The sequence below is a fragment of the Limulus polyphemus genome, unplaced genomic scaffold, assembly GCF_000517525.1.
Source record: "Limulus polyphemus unplaced genomic scaffold, Limulus_polyphemus-2.1.2 Scaffold1966, whole genome shotgun sequence".
Lineage (NCBI taxonomy): Eukaryota > Metazoa > Arthropoda > Merostomata > Xiphosura > Limulidae > Limulus > Limulus polyphemus.
Window position 1 is genome coordinate 214,881 of NW_013667576.1, and position 13,166 is coordinate 228,046.

Sequence of the window (13,166 nt, forward strand, 5' to 3'; positions counted from 1 at the left end):
AACTATTTAATAATAATATGTCTAATGTAAGTGAAATAAATAGAACTAGGGTTACTAACTATTTAGAAATGTACTACCTTTTGGTAGGCTTTGATGTAAAGTTCTTTGCTCACCATAAATAACCTAAAATACTTTTAAGTGTTTGAATAAGATGTGACAATACCATCACAATTAATTATTCACTATTATTCAGCACATTAGTTATAATTTATTTGTGAATTTTTCTCTCCTTCACCAAAACATGTAATTTCAATGTTTATATTCCACCACTATGAAAGGTCGAGCTGTATTTTTTTGGTTTGCTCTCCAAAGCAGTACTGAAGAGCTGTGATTCAGCAAAATTATAGTTTACTGCAGAGGGAGTAGCAAATCAAACAGTAGATGAGGCCTTTACATCATTGATGGATTATTTTTGTCTTTTCACTGAAATTACACATTTTGGTGAAGAAAAGTAAAATTAACAAATACACTTCCCCTTTCTTTATTAATCCATTCACTGTGGCTGGGAAGTATATTTCCCGGTGCTCCCACTGTGACTTGGACAAATGATTCACATTGTAGACACTGTTTCTGCCTTCCTCTGCTGGGTCCGAGTTTATCATCACGAGATCATTCTCTTGTCTCACTGCCTTTTCATGATCATGCATTTGAACACCACTTGACTCACTTTCCCTAACTTCTAAGCTATCCGAGTCAAGCACATCAAGCATATTTACATAGTAATTAAGGTTACTGCTCTAGTGATGTGGGCATGCAGTTGTCGTACATTCCGCTTAGGCATCGTGTTGGTTACTGAAGGGCTGAGTGTAAAACATTGAGGGAAACCATATATCAACTTTTGGAGTTAGTGAAAGTTGATCATCATGATGTTACTTTGAACTTGAGCAAAAGTGATACTTTTATCACTAAGTTTTGATGTATCAGTAACATTTCAGTTATAATGAATAAATAGTATTAAAATAGTAAAGTAATTATTACTTGTATAAAAGTAGCAAAAATGAAACCAGCTACCCTCTTATTTAATACAAAAAAAAATTTAATTACAGAATGTCAGTCATTGTTCTGGGTCATTTATCTGTGACATCACATGCACTTTCTTGCAAGAAATATTTCTATAAGATTAAACATAATAAATAGAAGTGGACAGTGGTCTTTTCCACAGGCAGATCAGGCGATATATTGAAAATAAAACCTTGAGGGATATAACCAACAATCACATGTTATGCATGCACCCCGAGAAAAATTATTGTTTTGCGTATATAACACCATGTTTACTCATTCTTGGACAACCACTCACTTCTATTACTTTTTCACTGAGGGCTCTCAAATCTCCAGCAAAGGCTCCATAAATACAGTCATCTTTGATTATTTGTATGAATAAATATTATTTTACATTGTTGTATACTGTTTCCAGTCTCTTTCTTTCACTACTAAGTTAAAGTCAGAAGATTCAAATTTACTCTATGATAATTTTCTACCGAACTTCTCTGTAATCGGTAGAACCTAACCAGTTACTCCACCTAAAGATACCACAAACAGTGAGTTGCATGTTATATTTACATAATCATTTTTGTTCTTTTATCATATATATCTCTTTTAGTATTTTGGGTTTTCTTTTAAAAGCACAATATAGTCCAAGAAGCAAATTAACTAAATATATATAGTGTTGTATGTGTCCGGTGGTTCGATAAAAAAGTTTGTATTTTGACCTGAAAGAAATTTTTACTACCTTTTAGTGTAAAACTATTTGTAGTGTGTCTAAAATTATATCATTTGACCAGTTTTTAGGTATTTGTGTGAAGCATGCCAACAGAAAAAAACGAAAATGGTGAAATCTTAAGTGCATGCTGTCAAAAATATCTCCGTTTGAAGGTCCACAGGAAGTGCATGCTAACATTCAACAGACATTGGGAGCTTGTGCTTCTGCTTATGCAGCCATTATTAAGTGAAGTGATGCATTTAAGCATGGCACAGTTTCGTGTGAAGATGCTCACTAGTCTGGGTGCCCATCAGTACATTTTCACAGTGTGCCAACTCAAAGGGGAGTGCTGATTGACTAACAAAGAAAACTAATGGGCTGGTGTTGCTGAATTTATATGTCGCACAGGGTGCCATCAAACATCAGTACGGCACGGGAAGTAACTGAAGGAAAAGTGCAGGATCTCATCATGAACAATCATTGGTTGGCTGTCAGATGCATTTCTTAATCTATGAACAATTTATATGGTAGTACACAGTCAGTATTAATCAACCACTTGCAGTTGAGAAAGGTGTCTGCAAGATGGGGGCCTTGAACCTTGACTGATGAACAAAAGGCAACTTGACAGCATATATCAACAGCGCTTTTGGAACAGTTCCGTCTAAACCCAGAGAACTTTATACCCTGGTTTATCACCATGGTTGAAACATGGGCTTATCATTTTGATCCATAGACCAAACTGCAAAGCATAGGTTGGATATTTTGTGTCACTGCCTCGATGGGTAACATTATGACATCTGTTTTCTGGGATGCTGAAGTTATTGTATTTGTTGATTATCTGGAGTAAGGAGCTTCCATCACCGGTAATTACTATGAGCATTTAATTGGAAAACTGCATCAGACAAGTAGTTGGGATGCAGTATCAAGACAACATGAGACAGATGGAATCATCCCCTTATGAAAGCATGTAATCTAGAAGCTGATGGTGTAAACATTTTTTTAAAACATCTGTTACTTTAAACATATATTTATAGTTATTCTTTTGTGTTGTCTGAAATCAAATACTAAACAACATAAAAAAACATCATTTAGAATTTTTAAAGTTATTCATTTGGAATATTTACTTTTTTTCAGAGCACACCAAACAGAAGTAAAATTTAATGTTATTTCCATTCTACTGAATTATCTACTAGGTGAATGAAGTATCTTCGGAAAAAGAGTACAGTTGCAAAATAGATTCTAGTGAAATCTGTCCTTCAGCATACGTTATAATGCATGGTTTTACTACTACTGAAACTACAATGTAATCAATAGTGGTTTAGCTACTAAGGTAAGCTTAGGAAAATTGCCAAAACATTTGAAATACAAAATGTTTTTTAATACTCATATGAAAAAACATTCTCAATATAACACCGATGGAAGAAAAAGAAAATAAATTTACATAATAGTACATACAAATTGTGGAACATAAGTGCTGACATTATGAAACACAATATGTTTAAAAACGTACCGTGACTACTTATGTACATACATCTATGGTAAGTAGTTACTTTACATCAGGCAACATAAAAACACTCATTATCCAATAATTGTTTCACAAGTAACACTTCTTTAGATACAATGAAAGGTGAAATTTTCTGCTCTGCAAAAGCACCAAACATCTACTCTGATACATTAAAAACAAACATCGTAATTAGAATGTTAATTTACTAATCACCTTGTATTTTTATTGTCTGATGCTGAGTTCAGAAACTTTGATTTGAAAATTGCTATTGTTAGCAAGTATTATATAAATACAATAAAAATGTCATTAAAAATGTTTTGATGTTATTGAGTCAAAGCAAAAGCATTATAAAATCTATTATAAACAACATTGTTACTGTGTATGTTTAATTAAACAATTTTTTTTTTCCTGATGGATAGAGTAAAGTAAACTTCCAGTCCCTTTGGAAGTTGACATACAAAATAAATACAACATACAAACATATTGTCCATTTATCCACTTAACTACTTCTTATGTTTTATAACAAAAACAATATAATATTGTCTACAACAAAATCTTCAAACATGTAATTTAGGCAATAAACATGTACAAATGTTATAAACATTTACAAAAAATGAAATATAAAACTGATTTCAGCCATTGTCCTTTTATCTTTGACAATGTTTAGATAACTAATACAAACAAATATTACTCAATAAAAATGCTATTCTGAGCCTTTTGTTAGTGTAAGGTGTGTAACAATTAATTAATCTGTTATTACAGATTATAAATAATGTAGGATAATCCAAAATCATGCAACACCATGATATTTACGTTCCATTCCTACTGTAATTCTTCTCCTCATTGTTTGTTTTTGAGTAACTGTCTTTCTTTCATTATAAAATTGGTTGGAATATCATTAGCCTTGCAAAAGTATGGTAATGACCTTGTTGTCACATTGTTTCATAATATCAATGAGTGATCCTGTTACTGAGCGTACTCATTTCAAGTGGCTGTAAGAACGAACTTAGAAAACATCATGGTGAAGTGGAATTTTTGCATTACTGTTTTTTCAACAGGGTCCTGGAGCTCTTACAATTGGAAATTGGAAAAACGGGCACAGTACATACCATCCAAATCTTATGAGCAATAAATAAACTTTAATAAATTCTCCTATATGTAGGTCTCTGTACTTGTACCAAACCTGTATTGTAATGATAATTTTTAATTAATGTATTTCTTTACAAATTGATCACTTGTGGATTTTCATGAACCAAGAATCTTCACATTCAAGTGTTGCATTTTCCCCCCTAATTCAATCAGTATTACTTATTTAATTTGAGAAAAAAAACAGAATTGGCACAAGGAATTTTCTTATAATGTAGCATTTGGAATGGGTCTGGTACATATATCTTGGGAAAAGTCTATCATTAAAACATTTAAGCATCAACACAAAACATTGAAAAAAGAATTATTCTAATAATCATTATTGATGATTTCTAAATGTAGGCATATGCTGTACATATAAATTGACCAAGTAAAACAGCAAAAAAAATTCAATACTTGATTTATATTTTCTTTTCTACATAAAAGAAAAGTTTCGTATCGGTCATTTATGAAAAATTATAAATTTATTTAGATTAGTTGCTAAATATATACTTAATAGCTTAAAAGTCTTTTGAAACAAATTAAACTAATTTAAGAGAATACAATTTAGTATTATTAATAAAAGTTAAATATGGTGGTCCCTATGAAATTTAACTATGTGCAGTTATGTCTGATCTTCAAACACAGAAGCAAGATATTGTAAGTAGTCACATTGGAAATAAAGACATTGAGATTTCAGTTTTTAAGTATCTACATAAGATGTGCACTGTATAATACTTTCATTATACCTTGCACATATTGTTTTCACGTTGCTATAAGTACAATGAAAGTGGGAAAAATGTATAAAAACATACACTGAATATACTAATCTTAAATGCATTTACAAGAAGTTCATCAAAAGTTATTTCTGGAACAGTAAAACCTCACACAATCTAGACCAGACATGATAAATTCTTATTCTAGTATACATACATGCACACAACAGATAATTAATTAAGACGTCCTTTTTCTGTTAGGAATGACTTAAATGTTATGTAAAAAACTAGCCAAAGGGTTTTGTATATTCTAGGAAAAATAGAAAAAAAAACAACAAAAAGACTGTATAGATCTAAAAAACTGGAATGAAACTTCTTTTAAATAAAACTGTATCCAACCTATATTCCTACTACCTTTCCTCAGGCATGTAAAAAACATGCATTAATCCCAGTTAGTGTTCAAATACTGTGTAAGAACTAAGACACTCTTTCAGTTAGCTGAGATGTAAAAACAGTGGGCTTTGCAAGTCAAATCATCTATAGATAAAGTACAAAGATAGGAAAGAAATAATCTCCCAAATTGATGATTTTGCTAATTGCTTTTAATGAGTATACTATGAGCTATAAATCGGTTAAAAAAAATTAAGATTAAGCCATTTCTCCAAAAGAGAGAGTTTTTTATTCCATATATTTATCATGAAAGACGTTGGTTGACTGTATAATAGTTTCCTTTTTACAAATGAACACGCAAAGATCTTTTAACAAACAAAATGGCAATCCTGAAATTCCTAATTTAATATATGGACAAAAACTGTTTTTTAATTTATTCAAATCACCTGATACAATGTAAACTTGTTCTGTCAGTTGGATTGACTCCACAAAGATATCTAATGACTGCTATATATATAGAAAGACATTGATCTTCTTCTTATCAATTGCAACAAGAAAATTATAAAACAAATTCTTTTCTTGCAAGTTAACTACCAATGTCAGTAATTTTCTTTCAAAGTTGTACAACAGGAAACAGCATTGGGTCTTGTTCAAGTCTTAAAAAATGTCCTCATCTTCAATACAGATTTGAGCCATTAAAATGATTTTTTCTTTAAGTTCTTCACACTAATCAATGCTGAAAAATAAAACTGATAAGTTGTTTATTTTGTTTTCATAAAAAAAGCAACTTGTGATTGTTATTTAAAAGCAAGAAATACAAGTATTTGGATATTCTAGGTTCTTTAAATACATGGGCTATAAAAATATACTTTATACATAAAAGAAGAAAAAAACGAATGTTTTATTCATTAGATAACTTAAGTTTGCTTCATTTTTAATTTTAACAATACTAAATAATCATTCTTTTAGACTTATTTATCTAAATATAATTTAATTATCTGGAAATAGTTTTTAGCAAGTATAGAAGTACAATGTTTTTCTGCCAACATTTTAATTTAATAGATATTTCAAGTATCATATAATTTTTATGTATCAAAAGTCAGTATATGAATACGTTCTTACAAGATATACAATATTGCACAAACACCCATAAGTGTGATTTATAATAAATAACGAGAAGCAACTTTTTGCATTTTTTACATATTCTATGCCCTATAATCTTGTTTGATTGTTAATTATGATTAACTTGCACTGCTTATTATCTGTATAATCAAACAGAATACACTTAAAATGTAAAAAAAGTGAGAATTAATTATTGCACTAAGCTTACAAAATGATAAAACCTACCAAAGAACAACACAACATGAGTAACTTTTACCTCAAAACAAAAGATCAGAATTTGTAGAGGTTGACCAAGATGAAATTTCCTCAGAGTTAGCAGGTTTGAGCATCTCTTCACTGGTTTCAGAATTTGCAGGTTCTTTATGGGCCATAGGGGATAGGATTTCTCTGTGTACGGGTCGAGATATTCCAAGCTCAAAGGCGTCACCATTACTACTGAGCACAGTTGGAGTATAACTACTAAGGCTACCTAGTGGTGGTAAAGCAAAATTCCATATTTATTGAAAGCAGAGAGATACAAGTTGTTTGTACAAGTCTGTTGAAATAGTTATCCAGAAACTATTCTCTCTGTTATATACTTCTGGGTTAAAAACATTATTTCTAATAATTGGATCTCTCTACTCTGATGCATCTGAATACTTTCTTTATCATTTTCTATAATTTTAAAAAATCATGCACATTATAAAAACTGCTTTTACGAATATGGAAGTCTTATGAATGTATACTTCATTAATGTTATTTTCCTAACAATTCATAACAATGCAAATTAAAAGGAAAACAAAAACTTATGAAATAAAAGACTCAAGACATTAGTACTTGTCAGGAAAGTCTGTCTCTCACAAAAAATGAGAGTTGTGTATATATATATCCTCAAATTCAGGTACATGTGACACAATACACAGACAAAGAAAAACATTTCTATACATGCCTTATCATATACAGGGTGTCTGAAAAGTCCAGAACCATAGGCAATTTGCAGTTTTTCTTAATTTCAGATACATTACTGATTATGGTGCTGTCAAAGCATCAGGTCGAGTCAATCCTGTTGTTAATTCAAACTTGTTTCGAATTACAAAGAACAGTATGTTGCAGATTCTGTAAAATTCGTTGAAGTGCCTATGGTTCCAGACTTTTTGGACACCCTGTAAATAAGGAATTATTTTGCCACATCACTCTAATCAAACTATATTATAACTTTGATACTGTTAGTTATCAAAAAAAAGCAAATGTCTGTATCACTGATAAAACTAACTTCATTTTTAACACAGAAGTGCAAGCCTGGTATAAAGTGAAAATGTAATGCAAAATAGGCAGTGTCTGTCTAGGATATTTTCTTTATTTGAAAGAAACGTTTGAGCTAAAAGCAGTTAGTGGGAATTTTACTTACTTACTTTTTTTTTAATTTCTTAACTGAATTCAAAAATAAGCCTTTTTTGTAATAAATACTGTCCCTTCCACCTATTGTACTGAATTCCATCTAAACGATATAGGGAAGATAATCTGCATAATGATAAATCGAAACCACAAATCTAATTATGCCAGGCTAAATCAAGGTTACCTTAAAACTGGTTATTAAATATAATAAATATATTTCGTTTTGGAGCTTTAGATCTAATCAACATGCATTAAACTTATTTCTGATCACAAAAAGTACAGAAATGTCCCCAAGCTTAAACTGATATCCATGCTATCTTTTAATTTATTTAATATTTACATTTTATCACAGATGTGCTTTCTTTGTTTGTCAGTTCATGACTTAACGACTTTTCACCAGATGGCAGCACATTGTGAAAACAAGACTAGATGTCAGGTTCGCAATTTTTCTTCTACTTTATAATATTGTATTTCATTGAAGTAAATGTAGAAGCGTGAAATTCGATTCTTAGATTCGTGGAGCCTTAATCTCGTTATAAAAGACAAAACGTCTCGTGCAGTATATTTTGTACAATAGTAAAGCTATTGAAATGCGAAAATCCACACACGGAAGCCATTACACAATAGGATATAATTACAGTAAATTATTATTTTCGTTCTATATTAAAATTAAATACCGAGAAGCCAGTAATATATAGCACAAATTTAGGTTTATGAACCAGTTGAGACAGATTAAATCCCGATAACATTTGTTTTCTGTGTATTACAGTCAGAGTAAAGGTGACTATAAATGTCAGGTGATCAAACCGTTAAGCGTCGCCACATGCCAACTCAGTCTAGGCTTAATAATCTAATATTCAACGTAAATGGCGACGAAGTCTGGGAATTTCACGTACCTCACTGATCTTGTGACTGATGATGTCACTGTAACAAGCCAGTAGGGTGTCATTTATATTATTTACAGCAATTTAAAATCGCACTTTACATTAATATTAGTTACATTTTCTATCGTTCGTCTCTTTGATACAATAATAGCCATAAATAGATTACTAATTTTCTTTGAAAAATTCGAACTTTTAGGCAAACATGGAGTCACCTATCAAAAGAAATACGGCAGGTTAAAACCGGGATATTTGTTACGTCACAAAAGACCTCTTCGGGAAAGAGGTCCAAATAGGGACGTATGGTCACCAAGGTCAGAGCAGAAAATACATTAAAGGACTCTATATAGATAGTAGTTGACAAGTTATGTCTGCTCAAAAGCCTGAAAGATATGAGAAAAAATTAAATAGCTTACCAGAGGGCTATTTTTATTATTTTTAATTTTGTCAATCAAAATTCATTATGTTATACTATCTTTCTCTGATTAACCACAGTGATTGGCACTGCTATAATATACTTATCTTCATTTTTATTCATATAAACACATTTCCAAACAAAGTTTTAGCTTAGGATCTTAAAAAATAAATAAGTTTATGCTTAAATACAAACTTAACCTTAAATATCTCTAGTATATTAGTTCAAAATTTGGAGCACCTACGCGCATACAACCGTTACGTAGCTTTGCTCAAAAAATCTAAACAATGATTAAGATTACAATCCAACATAGAACAAAAACATGGTTTCAAGTTTCTGTTCGTAATTTCAGAGCCACCAGACCTTCATCTATGTTTATGCATACGAATAAAACAAAGAAATGTCCATAAACTTTAATTTCTACAGTTTTAAATGTTTAATTATAATACTTATAATTAGCATTAACCACTTTCTGAGTGTAATTCTTATTTTCTAATCTACACTATAAATTATAGAATCGTGACACCAAACCAGTTAACCATCTTGCTGAAAGCTTATGCCCGCAAGTATTGTTCCAACTTGTTTTTCTTATACCTTATTGGACTATGCTAGTGAAGTTTATTACAGACTTGGTTTTAACATTAGAGATTGAACGCTGGAAGTCAAAGTGGGTCAGTTGTTACAGCACTCGACCTTCCTGTATTCTGAAGACTGAAGTTCAAATCCCAGTAAAAGTTGGGATTTTATTTATACTTTTTAAATAAATTATCATATTTACAGTAAGCTCTTTCATTGCCACAATAGATTAAATCAGGGATTTGAGATATTGGCTAAAATTCAAATTAAAAGATGGCATGTTTACAGTATCAAACCACTTCAGCTTTTCATTTCAACTGAACACTCTTAACACTATTTATGAAATTAATTCTAAATTAAAATTCTGAATAAAACTAAAAACAGTTCAGAAGCAGTGCAAGAAAGATTGTTTGTTTGTAGTTAAGCACAAAGCTACACAATGGGCTATCTGTGCTCTGCCCACCACGGGTATCGAAACCCGGTTTTTAGTGTTGTAAGTCCACAGACATGCCGGAAAAAGTAAATGGGTGGCACGACAAAATTAAGAAAGCTTAGCAAAAATTAGGATAACCGAAGTAGAGGAAAAACAAATGAAATGGTCAAAAAAGTTCCTGAAAAAACATAGCGAAGAAGACAAACATATGCTGAAAGTCATCCAAACGGCTTCTGCCCCCCCCCCCCATGTCTTCTACAAGCGTATATAAGCTAGTTTCTAAAAACCAGCAACAGAATAAAAAATAAAGAGGTACAGATAACATAAATAGGATGTTTGTTTTTTAGTATTTTTCGCGCAAAGCTATGCAACGGCTATATGCACATAGCTGTCCCTAATTTTTACCCATATACTGGAGGGAAAGCATCAAGTCAACAGCACCAACCGTCAACTGTTGAGCTACTCTTATATAAGCGAATAGTAGGATTTAAATGTCACTCTTATAGCACAACTCGCGACCCCAAAATGCGAAGCACGTCCTTGCGGCAAAGAGCGCAAACCATAAAAGGAAGGAATATGTTAATAAACTGATGGACGGAAACGTCACCACAAGAAACGTTACTTGATATGGTCTAAAATCCACCTTAAGGCTTGGTTGGAGAGACAGGGCGAATAGACGTTGTATATACACGATGCCTTGAAAATTCGTCTTTTTTCATGCACATTACCTGGCTGAACTGGAGCTCAATACCAGGAAACTTTTTATTTTTTATATTAACACTGCTCCTTGCATTATGGTGCATATTCAGACTATATTTTTGACATTTCAAATGTGTTTGAAATATAACTGAATGTTTAACCACATTAATCCCAAAATTACATTTAACTATGAGGTTAATCCAATTCACAATATCACTTCAAATATATCTATTCACAAGTTAACATGTCCACAGGTTTAATCTAATCAACATGGAGTTTTCGAATATCCATTATTCATGCATTTATTAGTTCGCTATTAACACACTATATACACACCCATAATAAACATCCTGTCATCATAGTAATATTACTCGTTGCCATGACATTTCACCTTCACTAAGCGATCTTTATTCATGTCACAATGTGACTATATCAATGTGTACAGAATAAAACAATCAGCTGCAATAAGAATTCATACGGCAGCACACTGAAGCACAGTAAGTTCATGTTTACCTATTTATTAAGACCTTACATTTTTAATAACAAAACACTGCGTCTATGTCGTCCACGTTCATGTTACTTTCCTCGTGATATGAGTGACCCACTTCCAATTTCAAAATGATTCATTAAAGGAAGCCACAGATATATGTATTTTCTAATAACATACCCAGCATAGACAGACAATATTGTACGGTTGACAGCTGTCATTTCATGATACTTCAACAAAACTAATCTATTTTGATTTGATTTGGAAGTTGGTAACATGCCCAATACTGGCTTGTTTAGCAGCAGTGTTGAACAACTCTTTATCATTCCCTTTAATAAGGATTTACTGGTTTTTATCACTTCTTGCTGCCTGAGTTTGTCACTTTCTGTATCATTCTGTGTTTGTTCCTCATAAGAACCACAAGGTTGTCCTCAGATGATACGAACATGACACTTCAATGGTACCTTCAACTCATGCTTCACAATCTGCATTTCACTGTATGTCATAATGTGTTGTCGTGGAGATCTGTCATCAAACACATCACATTAATACTGCTTCCAGCCACTGGGTCATGAAAGAAACCAAGCACAACTTTCACCAACCTGATAAGCTTACTCCCACTCTTAACAACCGAGTCCCACACTCTTCACTCACCACATTTGCAATTAGTTCGCATAGATTGTTCAAATAATTCAAAGTCAGTTCGTGTATTCGGGCTATAGAATGAAGACATACTTTTCAACAATAAATTGTGATGCGATGCCGCATAAACTTCTTATTTTGAGTTTAGTAATTTAAGGATTAAATAAGTTTGTCGTTTTGGTCCTTCTAAATGATTTTCCTCATCTTTACTCCAATGTATATGTTTATTTTCGAAAGATGAGTGGAGGAGCCTAGACGACTAGATTAGCAAGTTTCTTGTTCGTGGATTCGTGACAAAACGTCTGGCTTCATACAGCTAACGAAATCAATTTCCACGGGCATTGCCAACCAATCAGACAGTGAGATAAATGACAAAGTTTCTACTCTGAACAGCACGATGACTAAAGGAAACAAATAAACAAACATGGCTAATGAAGCAATGATGGATATGGTATCGAAGTTTAAAGAGCTTGTTATAAACATACAAACACACATCCTCATACATATCGATCCCTGTTTCTAAACAAATTTAACTTGATGTTGAGCTACATCGAATTTGAACATGACAGCTACTAGAATTTCTAAACAAATTTAACTTGATGTTGAGCTACATCGAATTTGAACATGACAGCTACTAGAATTTCTAAATAAATTTAACTTGATGTTGAGCTACATCGAATTTGAACATGACAGCTACTAGAATTTCTAAATAAATTTAACTTGATGTTGAGCTACATCGAATTTGAACATGACAGCTACTAGAATTTCTAAATAAATTTAACTTGATGTTGAGCTACATCGAATTTGAACATGACAGCTACTAGAATTTCTAAACAAATTTAACATGATGTTGAGCTACATCGAATTTGAACATGACAGCTTCTAGAATTTCTAAACACTGCAAATAAACATCAAGTATTTATTCTCACACCTTATAATCTACACAATTAGAGAGCAAATTCAAACAAGCTTTATCGTCAAGCTAAACAAAAACACTAGTCCTTTTCCACTAAATAAAATGGGGTTTGATCAACGAATAAAATTTGTATTGTTGCGTCAGCGAGGTCACGTGACTAGTATCACGCCACGTCCTTCTCGAACCT

At 32.0% G+C, this 13,166-nt stretch overlaps 1 long non-coding RNA gene across 4 annotated transcripts; it reads right to left on the reverse strand.

The window, feature by feature from the left end:
* Window positions 1–3,055: 3,055 nt before the first annotated feature.
* LOC111087290 lies at window positions 3,056–12,469 on the reverse strand. 4 transcript variants are annotated; one of them, XR_002611998.1, is made up of 3 exons: window positions 11,602–12,469; window positions 6,813–7,025; window positions 3,056–6,170 (listed from the first exon to the last, which is right to left on the reverse strand). It is a non-coding gene; the product is annotated as an uncharacterized LOC111087290 (long non-coding RNA). The 4 variants fall into 4 exon arrangements; XR_002611997.1 differs by lacking the exon at window positions 11,602–12,469 and adding an exon at window positions 11,271–11,581; XR_002611996.1 differs by lacking the exon at window positions 11,602–12,469 and adding an exon at window positions 8,827–10,088.
* Window positions 12,470–13,166: the final 697 nt, after the last annotated feature.